Below are 14,701 nucleotides of genomic sequence, written 5' to 3'. Positions count from 1 at the left end.
ATAAGCTTCCATCGTCATTTGAAAATGTTTATATCATATTCCATTATACTGACGTGTCATTGTCTTAGTTATCTAGTGCTGCTTCAACACAAAGTACCATAAGTGAGTATAAAGAATAGGAATTTATTGTCTTGACAGTTTTGGAGGTTAGAAGTCCATATCAGGGCATTGACTTTAGGGGAGGGTCCTTTTTTGCCAGTAGCCCCAGGAGTTCCTTGTCATTCCTTGGCATCTGTCTTCCGCCTGTGTGTCTCTCTGTTCTACTCTTTTTATAATTCAAAAATGATTACATTTAGGACCCTCCCTGCTCTGGTAATGACCTCGTTAACATAACAAAAAGAAAAACCCTGTTTCCAAACAGGGTCATATTTACAGGTATAAGGGTTAGGATTTCAGTACATATTTTCTGGGAACAGAATTCAATCCATCACAGTCATCATTTACTAAATCTTTTTTTCTCTTGATGGCCATTTATGTTGTTCATGGTTTATTCCTTTAATAGTTAATACTGCAGTGAACACCTTTTATCTTCTTTTCACTTATGTAGTTCACATTTTAAGGAATGGGACTACTAGGTCAGAGGACTTGACCAGCACTATGACTTAATGTGCTGCCAGATTGCTTCCCAAACAGGCTGTGCTCGTGGGCAATGAATGCTACCGGCTGTGTATGACTGACTCATTTTCACTGCAACCTTGCTGTAACTGTGTGCATGTTCATTCACGTGTGTTTTAATTTTGCTGATAAAATAGATACAAAATGGTATTTCAGGTTTGCTTTCATTTGAATTTCTTTGATTACCGATAACTGTGAATACTTTTGCGTAGGTTTATTTCACTCGTGTTTTAATATCTCTTCCCATTTATCTTATAGGGGTTTTGATGTTTTCCTTATAAATTGGAATGAATTATTTATTATAATAAGTTTTGCAATATGTATAATATAAATATTTTTCATATTTTTTATTTTAGTTTTTTTCTTGCTTTGTAAAGGAATCTATATTTCCCCTATATTTTATAATGAAAATTGTCAAACATTACAGAAAATTGAAAGCGTTTTACAGTGGACATCCATACACTTCATCTAGATTCTACCATTAACATTTTACTGTGCTTGCTTTATCACGTATTTGTCTCACCTATACTTGTACCGTCCATCAATTCATCTTATTTTATAATGCATTTCAAAGTGAATTGCAGACATCAGCATAAAACAGACAAACAAACAAAAAAAAAAACAAACACATTGCCGTTGAGTTGATTCTGACTCATAGTGACACTATAGGACAGAGTAGAACTGCCCCATAGACTTTTCAATGCTGTAAATCTTTACAGAAACAGAGCGCTACGTCTTTCTCCTGTGGAGCAACTGGTGGGTTCAAACCACTGACCTTTTGCTTAGCAGCCGAGCACTTAACCACTGTACCACCAGGGCTTACTGACATCATTGTACCTCAAAACCAGACCCAGTGCCATCGAGTCAGTTCTGACTCACAGCTATCCTACAGGACAAAGACCATATAGAACTGCCCCATAAGGTTTCCAAGGCGGTAAATCTTTATGGCAGTGACTGCCACATCTTTCTTCTGTGAAATGGTGAGTTTGAACCACCGACCTATAGTAGCCAAGCACTTAACCACTGCTCCACCAAGGCTCCCTGACACCTGTATTAAAAACAAAAACCAAAAACCAAACTCATTGCTGTCGAGTCGATTCAGACTCATAGTGACCCTATAGGACAGAGTAGAACTATCTCATAGGGTTTCCAGTAAGCGGCTGGTGGATTTGAACTGCTGACCTTTTAGTTAGCAGCTGAGCTCTTAACCACTGCACCACCACATTGGTATAAAAACTCCTCCCTAAATCATTAAGTATGTATATTATTAATTAAAGTTTAATATCTGTTTACAATTTTTTTTTCTTCCGGGGTGAAACTTACATACAGAAATTAACTGGGAATGGAATGGCTGGCATTCTCTAAATAGCCATCAAGGAAAAAAAAAAAAGATTTAGTAAATGATGGCCATTTATATGCCCAAGACTTAGAGACGTAGATGCAATGGGTAGAGAGGTAGAAGAACCTTTTTATAGTGGGAATTACCTTAATAAAGGCCCGGTGGATATAATCAGCAGTGTGTTACCTATGAATAACAGGTGCTACGGCTGCTAACCAAAGGGTCGGCAGTTCGAATCCACCAGGCGCTCCTTGGAAACTCTATGGGGCAGTCCTACTCTGTCCTATGGGGTCGCTCTGAGTTGGAATTGACTCGACGGCACTGGGGGAGGGGAGTAATGAAAGTGGAAACCCTGGTGATGTAGTTCTTAAGAGCTATGGCTGCTAACCAAAAAGGTCGGCAGTTTGAACCCACCAGGTGCTCCTTGGAAACGCTGTGGGGCAGTTCTACTCTGTCCCATAGAGTCGCTATGAGTCGAAATCGGAATCGACTCGACGGCAATGGGTTTGTTTTGTTTTTTAAATAATGAAAATGTTGTGAGGCCATTAAAGTTTTCTTTGTTTTTTTTTTAATCATAATCATTATTTTATTATTTCATTGGTTATTGTTAGCTTCTTGTTAAGAACTCACAATTTTTTGATCACCTACTATGTGCTATGCCATTGCTTTGTTTTGTATTTTATTTTAATCCACAAGTGTATTTGATAATCTCAGGGCTTGAATACCTAAACTGACTTTTCAGAATGAGAGTATTGCTACCCAGATTTATCATTGCCGCTATAGGGCCAAATGGAATGAGAGTACATTGGAAAGAGTCTAGTCCATAACCAGTTACTGTTGCTTTGAATTATTACACTGTAGTCAAACAAAAATAAAATATCATCTCAGTATGAGAGAACTACCTATAATGGAACCATATTGTTTTTGAGCCCTTAATATGTGCCAAGCACTGTCCTAAACGCTTTGCATCTATTAATTGTTTTAATCCTCATGACAACAGTTTGTGGTAGACTCTGTTATTTACCTCCATTTTATAGATAAGGAAGAATATATCTTTCATATGATTTTGTTCAGATAAATGTAGTGAATTTGTCCAGGTAAATATAGTGAATTAAGCACACAAAATCATCTCTGCTCCTTCCCTAAACTAAAATGAAATAAAGAAATAAATCTACACACACAAAGAGCAGATGCAGCAGAAATTTGAAAATAGTAAGAAAATGCTATTATCAGCTTTTTACCAGTGTTTGAGAACTTTGGTGAAATTGACAGAAAAATTTAATCTACTAAAAGTGACTCAAGAAGATATAAAAAAATTTAATAAGGTCATTCAATTTATAGAAATGGTATCAGCCCAAATGGCCAATAAATATATGAGAAAGATGTTCAGCTACATTAGTAATCAAGTAATTAGTAATTATACAAACTTCAAAGAAAAAAAAAGAAACAACACAAAATTTAGGTGGTGGTTTTCTCTTAGGGAGGGTAAGGAGTATAGTTGAGAAGAGGCACTCAGAGCAGACTTCAAAAGCACTGTATTACGTTTCCACTGTTTTCTGCCTTAAACTAGGTCAGGGTGCAGCGCTTTCCTGTAAAGGGCCAGATAGTAAGTATGGCTTTGCAGGCTGTATAATCCCTGTTGCAGCTACTCAACCCTGACCTTTTGCTTTACAAAAGGTAAACTAATGAATGTGGCTGTGTTCCAACAAAGCTTTATTATAGTTTAGTTTACCTACCCCTGAGCTAGGTGGTATGTTTTGGATTCTTAAAATTTTTTTCTTTGAAAGTTGCATATATGTGCATATGTTTCAGAATTTTTAGAAAGTTAAGAAGATACCAAGCCATTTTATCATATAATTTTAAATATTAGGTATAGAGATACAGTAGTTCTTACAATGGCTAAGAATCAAAATCGTATCAGACTTTGCAACAGTAATTCTAAAAACCAAAAGGCAATGAAACAGTGTCATAAACTTCTAAGGAAAAATGATTTCTAACCTAAAGTTCTATATTATTCAACGAAAGCCCTTAGAAGAGAACATCACAACCCCCCACCATATCTATCAACCTTGTATCGTTTCCTATGCTATCATTTTCTCTTGTGGGTGCACTGTCTGTCCTATCTAGAGCGACTCACTTTGCTTGTCTGCCTAACTTCATTCATTTACTTTGCTCATCTAATAAATATTATGTGTCACTGTTGTAGGCACTGGGGATACTGAGAACGAAACAGGCAAAAATCCGTATCCTCATGGAGCTTGCATTCTAGTAGGAGAGGCAATAAACAAGTAAAATATATAGTATAGTAGCTAATGATAAGCACTAAGAAATAAAATAAAGCAGCAAAGGAGACCAGATGGGGAGTGGTGAGGTAGCAGGGACTGCAATTTTAGATCGGATGGCCAACCAATGTCTTCTTGAGAAATGACACTTTAGTGGAAATTGCTCCAGCAACGAGCTCTTCTTACTTACATTGTTATTTTTTCTTCTTTGTGGAAAGCTGGTGGCTTAGTGGTTAAGCATTATAGCTGCTAACCAAAAGGTCGGCAGTTCAAATCCACCAGGTGCTCCTTGGAAACCCTATGGGGCAGTTGTACTCTAACCTATAGGGTCACGCTATGAGTCAGAATCGACTTGATGGCAACAGGTTTGGTTCTTTGGTTTACTGGCACATTCTTAAGAGCCCTTCTAATATGATACTGTATCCTCAAATTAAAATAAATAAATAAAACGTCCTTCACCCACACCCCTCTAGCATTCCACTTCTCCCCTTTATAACGACATTCCTCAAGAGAGTTTCCTCTATTTACTGCCTAATTTCTGCCTTCTCATCCTTTCCTTGGTCTTCTGATGGGATATAGCTCCCACCTCTTTACAAAAACAACCTATTTGCACTTCACCAGTGACTTCTAGGTCAAGTAAAATTAAAACAATGAGTTAGTGCACTTATAAAGAAAGCTCTTAGAACAGGGCCTGGCACATAGCAAGCACTGTATATATGTCTGGTAATAAACTAATAACGTGTACATTACCCAGTGCCAATTAGAGGTCACATTGTAGTGTTTGAAATGTGAAAATCAGGAAACAGTTCATTAGAAATAAGGAGGTAAATTCTGTGTTAAATGTGATTCCCTTGATTCAGGGGAGAGGAGAATTACTATATGGATTGCTGCTTTCAATATAAGTCTTTAGTACTATTGGTTTGTTTTTAAGCTATAAACATGTATCACTTGGACTTTAAAAAAAACAGTTGTTTTTTTTTTTTAAACAAATAGTTGATTCTTATCTGAATCCTAAATTTTACTGCTTGATGATAGAAATCTTTTTAGGGGGCTCTCTTTATATCTCACATGCAATTGGTACATGGTGATCAAAACCAAAACCTGTTGCCATCAAGTGGAGGCTGACTCATAGTGACCCTATACAACAGAGTAGAACTGCCCCATAGGGTTTCCAAGGAGCCGCTGATGGATTTGAACTGTCAACCTTTTGGTTAGTAGCTGAGCTCTTAACCACTGAGCCACCAGGGCTCCTGATAAGTTATGTGCAATTTCTATGAGAAAAAACTAGCTGAGCAGACATCAGTTTTACTTAAGCCTTTTTTTTTAGGACGTTTCCAATTTCAGAATTAAAAAGTTTTCCAATTGTCCTTTAATTTCTCAGTGGTGGTTCATCATTATCTTTTAGATTGCAGGGGTGGATGCAAAGGCAATTTTAGCCTGAGGTTCTCTGGTGACCCTCTCTTGACAAATCCAGATGTGACCTGTAATACCTTGACAAGCCACATTCTTCTCAATTTTGTTTGATAAGATGTAGGCTTAATGCTCCTCAAAGCCATCAAGCACCTGAAAGATAAAAGCTGTTGAACACTCCAGAGTGCTGTCTTCTGTAAAAATGACTGTGCGTCAATAGAGACAAACAGCAATATTTAGTTCAGAGTTAGGTAATACACATTTCAGGGTTTTTCGGTCAATAACACTATGATATTTTGTATAAGAAAAATATGGTTTTTCTTCTCTTTGTTCGGTTAATGTATATTGATTGTTTTTCTTTATAAGTGATGGATAGGGAAGGCTTAACTAACTCTTGTTCTCTAATATAAATGCTTCAGTATGATTTCTGTAGCACAAAGGCCCCTTTTTTCTTCCTTGTGTTCGTATCAGAGCTTGCTTTCTGGTAACTCCTGTGGACAGCAGGTAGGGCTAAAATAAGACCTTTGTAAAGATAATATGTAATTGCATCAGCACTGCTAGAAGATTGGTATTATTCCCATTTTACAGAAGAGCCCATCCACACAGAGAGATGGAGCAACTTACCCAAGGTCACGTTGTAGCCCATGGGAAAGATGGACATGCAAACAGGTCAGGGAAAGGGAGGCTGTGGCTTCAGAAAAGGGAGAGACGCACAGGAATTATACACACTAATCAATGAATCTTAATCCCTTCAAAGTAGTTGCCTTGGGGACCAGGTTATGTTTATTGGGTGCCACTGCTCAAGCTATTTTTAGTTCCCTTTCTGTGGAAACTGTCACGAGAGCTAGAAGCCCCTTGTTAGCAATATCCATCCCACTGAGGGAATTTAAAAATTCTTACAAAGAGCCTAAAAGATACACTGAACCAAATTAAGAAGAGTTTCTTGAGTAGCTTGTAGATAGCTTCAAGACTATGAAAGAGGAGCTTTGACAGCATCTGTGGAATGCGTGTGTAGGACACCCTTAGTACTTAGATTTAGGCTTAATACCTTGTAGGAAAGTTTCGTGCCTGAAAAAGCCCAGTTCTTCCCTATACCTTTCTTTAATTCTTTTACAATTAATCTTTTTGCATCACCTACCATGTGCCAGGCACTGCTATCGCCGTATATATATATATTATATATATATATTTTTTTAATTATTAGTTCTTGCAGCAACCCTAAGAGCTAGCTGGTTTTATTTTCCTCTTGCAGATGAGCAAGCTGAAGTACCTTATCTAAGATGAGCAATATAAATGAGATTAAAACCCATTTGTCATGAGTTGTTTGATGCTTATAGCCAGAGAAATATTCTTGGAGTGATTCTGTTGAACATAGATCTAAAGTGACAAAGAGAACCTCAGCCCATCCTTTGCCACTGAATGCATGTCTAGGATTTAGTGAATACTTTCTACGTGCCTGGCTCTAGAAACAGAAGACTGCTATGTGACTTTCTAACTGGCGTACCTCCCACCTCCAGACCTCCCCAACCAAAGCTTCATCTCCCTGAACACTGCTCAGATTAATTTTGCATTCTGTCTGCACATGTTAGACTTAGCTGTCTCCCAGCCACACTTGCACTGTAGCACTGCCTGGAGCACAGCGTTGCTGTGTTCCCAGGGCAGGGCTTCCCTAACTGTGTTAGTCATCTAGTGCTGCCATAACAGAAATACCACAAGTGGATGGCTTTAACAAAGAGAAATTTATTTCCTCACAGTAAAGTAGGCTAAAAGTCCAAATTCAAGACATCAGCTCCAGGGAAAGGCTCTCTCTCTCTGTCGGCTCTGGAGGAAGGTCCTTGTCCTCCATCTTCCCATGGTCGAGGAGCTTCTCAGGTGTAGGGATCCCAGGTCCAAAGGATGCGCTCTGCTTCTGATGCTGCTTTCTTGGTGGTATGAGGTCCCCAACTCTCTGCTTGCTTCCCTTTCATCTCTTGAGACATAAAAAGTTGTGCCGGCCACACCCCAGGGAAATTCCCTTTACCTTGAATCAGGGAGGTGACCTGAGTAAGGGTGGCATTACAATCCCACCCTAATCCTCTCAACATAAAATTATAATCACAAAATAGAGGACAACTATACCATACTGGGAATCATGGCCTAACCAAGTTGACGAATATTTTTTGGGGGAGACAATTCAATCCATGACACTAACTCACTGTAGCTCACTGGGTTTATGTACTGACTTTCCTTCCACTCACTGTTTATCTTGGCCCTAATCCCCCCTCCCCCCCATAATTTAGAGGTACTGCAAGAAGTTGTAAACGTAATAACGTCTGGTTAAATGGTGACCAAAAAAACAATAAGTTGATATCAAGTTGACTCTGACTCATGGTGACCCCATGTGTGCCAGAGTAGAACTGTGCTCCATAGAGTTTTCGATGGCTGATTTTTGGAAGTAGATCACAAGGCCTTTCTTTTTTTCTTTTTTTCTTATGGGTAGACTCGAACCTCCGGCCTTTCAGTCAGCAGCTATGCACATTAACCATTTGTACCACTCAGGGTCTGGCTACAAAGGCATATTTATTTTCCAAAAGAATGTATATTTGTTATATTCAGCAAATGCTTTTTAAAACCAGTTCTTAGGAAGGAAGCATGGTTTAGTGGTAAGACCATCATTATCTAATTAATTGAGCCTCCATACCCAATTATTTATGCTACTTCTAACTGTGAAAAGAACTACTTTCCTGTGGGTCGGGGTCGGGGGTAGTGGAAAACCTAATATCTTCTCTCTATCAGTTTCTTTCTAACTAGGTAAACAAAAATTAGTCCCAGAGAACGTGGGACTTGACAGGACCTGGGCACGGGTGTCCTGAAGAGTAGTGGGTGATACTTCTGTCTTCCTACCAGTACCCCTCTGGTCTGGCCCTTAGTAGATGCTCAGTATACAAGTGAAGGGGTGAATACCTTCCCAGTGTTGTCCCCGTCCTGTCCCACCCACCCTCACTAACAGCATCCACTGTCTTGGCACCATCTGCTCTTGTGACCTAAGGAAGAGCCAACTTGTGGACTAGGGAATTTTCCAGATGTGGCTTCATTTTTACTTCTTTCCTTCTGAATTCCACCTGGGCATGACTATGCCAGCCTGTGAAGTGGGTTGGCTACCTGAAAGATGTGTGTAAAGCTTTTCTAGTTCTTCTGGACCAGAAATAACTAATCCTGTTTGCTTATCCGCAGCCCTTGAAGCAGAGATGAGAGTAGCGGTTTAAGATGGGTTTGAAATATTGGACCAGAGCCAGGGCCTCTTTGCCTGCACACTCCACTCTGCATGTTCCAGCCACAGGAACAAACTGTGTTATTTTGTTTCAAACTGTGCTCAAGAGAAGCCAAGACCTTGGAACTGGAAACTTACCAAACAGAAAGCTCTAAGACTAAATTTAGTGTTCTATTTAAAAAATAAATAATCAAATGATTTGTTTGTTCATCTTTTATGTGTTAAAAAAAGAGAGAGAGTAACCTAGTTCACACTAACAACCTATGAAGTTTCTTTAAAGAAGTGAGAAGAAAACTAACCCATTTGGTGAAGAGGGAAATCCTTAACAAAATACAGTCAAGTGGTAGCCATCAGAGAGATGCAAATCAAACCACAATGAGATACCATTTCATTCCCACTAGGATGGGTAATATAAAAAAACGAGAAAATAACAAACATTGGCAAGGCTGTCTGGAAGTTGCAACCTTTATCCATCGTGGAAAACAGTGTGGTGGTTTCTCAAAAAATTAAAAATGGAACTATCCTATAACCCAGCAATTCCACTCCTCGGTATATACCCAAAAGATTTGAAAGCAGAGACTGAAAAAGAGACTTGTACACCAATGCTCATTGCAGCACTATTCACAATAACCTAAATGACCATCAACAGATGAATGAATAAACAAAATGTGGTACATACATACAATGGAATACAGCTCAGCCAGTAGGAGAATGAAGTCTAGATACATGCTACAGTATGGATGGAGCTTGAAGACATTATGCTGAGTGAAATAAGCCAATCACAAAAGGACAAATATTGTATAAACTCACTTATATAAAAAGACAAGAAAAGGCAAATATATAGACACTAAAGTTTATTAGTGGTTACCAGGGTACAAGGGAGAAAGGGGGAAGAGTAAAAGTAATGGAAAAATCACATTGATTAAGTGTACGGTTACACAGCTGATTACTGAATTTGCTGTCGATAAGTTGTACGCCTATAAAAAGTTGAATTGGCAAAAGTTGTTTCATATATGTATTAATGACAAAGTAGCTGCATATAAGTAGCTGCCTCGGGTGCTTATGTACAACCACACAGCTCATGGGGTTTGGTTCTTTGGTTTAGAGGTTTAGGGTCATGGTTTCATGGGACATCCCAGTTAATTGGGCTAATAATGTGTTCAATGCTTCTGTTCTACCTCCTAGTTCGTTGTGTAGTATCTGGGGCCTTAAAAGCTTGCAAGCAGCCATCCAAGGCACAACAGTTGGTTGCTATTCACGTGGAGCAACAGAGGAAGGAGAGTCAGGAATAGAGGGAGGAAATGGAATGTGTGGCTCATTGCCTCTATGAACAACTGCCTCCTTTGCCGTGAGACTAGAAGAACTGGATGGTGCCTGCTACCATTTTGATCAAAGATTCCTGATCAAAAGGGGGAAAATGCAGAACAGAATTATAAATTCTCATGGACTCTAGACTTTCTGGAGCCATGGTGGGTGGCTGAACCCTTGAAACTATTGTGCCCATATAATCTTTAAACCTTAAACCAAAAATACTCCTGAAGTCACCTTAAAACCCAGTAATAGCTTAGCTTAACCTGTTAAAAAAAAATCTGCCTTGAACATTATGCTCTTTTAAGAACTATCTATATGGGATCAAATTAACAGCAGCAACTCGAAAAATTAGATAGGAACCTTAGAAAGCAGTGAGTTTATGTTAATGAGGAAGGAGCAACTCAGAAGAGGAGGGTGAGAATGGTTGCGCAGCTTGAAGAATGTAATTAATGTCACTAAATTGTACATGTAGAAAGTGTTGAATTGGTGTATATTTTGCTTTGTATATTTTCAACAACAGCAACAAAATAAATAAAATTAAAAAAAAAAAATGCAATCAAGTGGCATGAAATACAGAATCTCCTGCCAAATTTTCAAGTAGCGTAGCCTCTTTAATCTCCGTTACGTAAAATTTTATTGTGGCTCGGAGAATATTAGAAACTATTTAAAATAAATCAGTGAAAGGAATTACCATTGACAGGAAGTAGGAAAAAAGATTGGTATGTTTTATTTGTGTGGTTTTTCTGTGTAAATACAGTTAACCGCTTTTTGAGCTATGTTCTTCTTTTAATTATGCAAGAGTTGGTTTTCTCTTTTTCACGTTGTACTTCAGCTAGAATGAAGAATCTTCAGATATCATAAAGACTATAATATAGAACATCAATAGTTTAATTTGTAATAAAATTTATATGGCTTTATCCAACAGAAGTTTCCCTATTAGCTGGTAGCTTTCCTGCCTCTTCTCCCATTGCATTGACAAACACTGAGCACCTGTTTGGACTAGGCACAGGATTCAGATTGTTCTTGTTAGTGCCATCAAGTCGATTCCGACTCATAGTGACCCTGTGTACAAGAGAACGAAACACTGCCCGGTCCTGTGCCATCATCCTAACAATTGTTGCTGTATTTGAGCCCATCCTTATAGCCACTGTGTCGGTCCATCTCATTGAGGGTTGTCTTAGTCGTCTAGCGTTGCTGTAACAGAAATACCACAAGTGAATGGCTTTAACAAAGAGATGTATTCTCTCACAGCCTATGAGACTAGAAGTCCGAATTCAGGGTGTCAGCTCCAGGGGAAGGCTTCCTCTCTCAGTCAGCTCTGGGGGAAGGTCCTTGTCATCAATCTTTTCTGGTTGAGGAGCTTCTCAGTACAGGGACCCTGGGTCCAAAGATGTGCTGGCTCTTGTTTCTTGGTGGCGTGAGGTCCCCATGTCTCTTTGCTCACTTCCATCTTTTATATCTCAAGAGATTGAAGACACAGCCTAACTTTGTTTTGTTTTGTTTTTTTCCTTTCAGTGGTATTTTTATTTATTTTTTTGAACTTTAGATGAAGGTATACAGAACAGACTAGTTTCTCATCAAACAGTACACACACTGTTGTATGACATTGGTTAACAATCCCACTACATGTCAACACTTTCTTTTCTCAACCCTGCATTCCCTATTACCAGCTGTCCTGTTCCCTCCTACCTTCCAGTCCCTGCCCCAGGGCCAATGTGTCCCTTTAGTCTTGTTTTGTTCCACAGGACTGTTCAATCTTTGGCTGAAGGGTGAACCTCAGGAGCAGCCTCATTACTGAGCTGAATGGGGGTTGGGGTGGAAGACAGCCTAACTTTGTAGATTGAGTCTTGCCTCATTAACATAACTACCTCTAATTCTGCCTCATTAACATCATAGAGGCAGGATTTACAACACAGAGGAAAATACTATCAGATGACAAAATGGTGGACAGTCACACTAAACTGGGAATCACGGCCTAGCCAAGTTGACATAATTTTAGGGGACACAATTCAATCCATAACAGGGGTCTTCCTCTTTTTTGCTGACTTTCTACTTTACAAAGCATGATGTCCTTCTCCAGGGACTGGTCCTTCCTGATAACATGTCCAAAGTAAGCGAGACAAAGTCTCCCATTTTTGCTTCTAATGAGCATTCTGACTGTACTTCTTCCAAACAGATTTGTTCATTCTTCTGGTAGTCTGTGGTATATTCAGTATTTTTTACCAACACCATACTTACAAGGCATCAGTTCTTCTTCTGTCTTCCTTATTCATTGCCCAGCTTTCACATGCCTATGAGGCAACTGAAAACACCGTGGCTTAGGTCAGACAGACCTTAGTCCTCAAAGTGACCTGTTTGCTTTTTAACACTTTAAAGAGGTCTTTTGCAGCAGATTTGCCGAAAGCAATAAGTCCTTTGATTTCTTGACTGCTGCTTCCGTGAGCATTTTTTGTGGATCCAAGTAAAATGAAATCCTTGACAACTTCCATCTTTTTTCCATTTATCGTGATGTTCCTTATTGGTCCAGCTGTGAGGATTTTTGTTTTACGTTGAGCTGTAATCTGTACTGAAGGCTGTAGTCTTTGATCTTCATCAGTAAGTGCTTCAAGTCTTCTCCACTTTTAGCAAGCAAGGTTGTGTCATCTACATATCACAGTTTGTTAATGAGTCTTCCTCCAATCCTGATGTCACATTCTTCTTCATATAGTCCAGCTTCTCAGATCACTTGCTCAGCGTGCAGATTGAATAAGTATGGTGAAAGGATACAACCCTGATGCACACCTTTACTGACTTTAAACCATGCAGTAACCCCTTGTTCTGTTTGAATGACTGCCTCTTTTTCTAGGTACAGGTTCCTCATGAGCACAATTAAATGTTCTGGAATTCTCGTTCTTCAAAATATTATCCATCATTTGTTATGACCCATGCAGTCGAATGCCTTTGTGTAGTCCCTAAAACACAGGTAAACATCTTTCTGGTATTCTCTGCTTTCAGCCAGGATCCATCTGACATCAGCAATGATATTTCTTGTTCCAGGTCCTCTTCTGAATCTGGTTTGAATTTCTGGCAGTTCTGTGTAGATGTGCTGCTGCTAGTGATTCCGAAGTATTTATCTGTGGATTAGTTGTTTTAGAACCACCCAGAGAACTTGTTGAAAATTACAGGTTCTTAGGCACCACCACAGAATGTATATTTTTTAAGGTTGCCCAAATGATTGATAAACATTTAGATTAGGGAAACTATTCAATAGATGGTTCTCCAAAACACAAATAATATTTATTCTTTGGTTGTTATTACTTTGTATCATTAGACTCATTTTCCTTTTTAGATTACATAATAAAGACTAATGAAGTTTGTTTGGAAAACATTGTTAAGTACAGACTACCCTTAAAAAATTCTTTGTTTTCATAGTTCTCTTTGAGAGAACTTTGATTTTGGCCTTTACTAGTCTGGCAAAGGACAAAGCTAAGTATAATCTAACTGAACTCTCAGTATGTTGGGTACTGATGGAGTCCACCAGTGTAATTTTGGGTATGTGTATAAATAAATAGATCTGGAGAGGTAATGTTTCTTTTTGTGCTTTTTAGTCATTTCACTTAAAAACATCGTAGAAAATCATGTTTTATTATTTTAATAATGTGGTAAATTTGTGAAGTAAATTGTATATTCTTTAGATTGTAGGACTGATAGTTTTTGTTTTTTTAAATAAGACTCTCCTGAATTAAATTTCCATCAAGGAAGTACTAGTGGGTAATTTTCAAGTCACTGCCATCTTAGTATTCTTGAAAAGCAATATAAATAGACCCACTTTGGCAGACATTTCTGTGGCTTTCATTGAAGAAATTTGACCACCAACTATCTGCTAAGTCAGCTGGAACAAGGACTCATAATTTCCTCTGTTGTTACTGCAGGCCGAAAGTTTGGTTACTTTGGTTACCCAAGCTAGTATGATGTGAGATTAGGCTGTGCAGGGGACTAGTTGGTACAGATATTATTAAAATTCTTTTTTTTTTTTTTCTCCTGCTACCTTGATATTTATACAGAGTCTACCAGCTAGGTAGGTCAGACAGCCCTGCTGATTGTATCCTTTCCCAAAGAAAAAGGACAACAGGATGGAGGAGAGAGTGCCAAACTTCAAATTAGTATGGTTTTGTTCAGTTTCTGCCTCTGCCATGTATTTAATTTTCCCAGTGCCACTTTCTAACCCTGTGGCCTTGTGCAAGTTTATTTGACCTCTCTGAGCCTCTCTGCCCTTTTCTGTGTAATGGGGATAGCATTAATACCTACCTCAGGGTTGTCGAAAGGATCCAGTGATCATAGATATGAAAGAATGTAGCCCACTGCTGGGCACGTAAAACCAAACCCATTGCCATCCAGTCAGTTCCGACTCATAGTCACCCTATAGGACAGAGTAGAACTGCCCCATAGGGCTTCTAAGGAGCACCTGGTGGATTCGAACTGCCAACTTTTTGGTTAGCAGCTGTAGCTCTTAGC

The 14,701-nt window shown here is 38.8% G+C and overlaps 1 protein-coding gene across 21 annotated transcripts in view; it reads left to right on the top strand.

Annotated features, from left to right (window-relative positions):
* Positions 1-14,701, top strand: part of DENND1A (DENN domain containing 1A) — a 568,035-nt gene that overhangs the window by 280,485 nt on the left and 272,849 nt on the right. The window lies entirely within an intron of this gene.

Source organism: Elephas maximus, chromosome 9 (assembly GCF_024166365.1).
Source record: "Elephas maximus indicus isolate mEleMax1 chromosome 9, mEleMax1 primary haplotype, whole genome shotgun sequence".
Classification (NCBI taxonomy): Eukaryota; Metazoa; Chordata; class Mammalia; order Proboscidea; family Elephantidae; genus Elephas; species Elephas maximus.
This window is presented reverse-complemented; position numbering and strand designations above follow the sequence as displayed.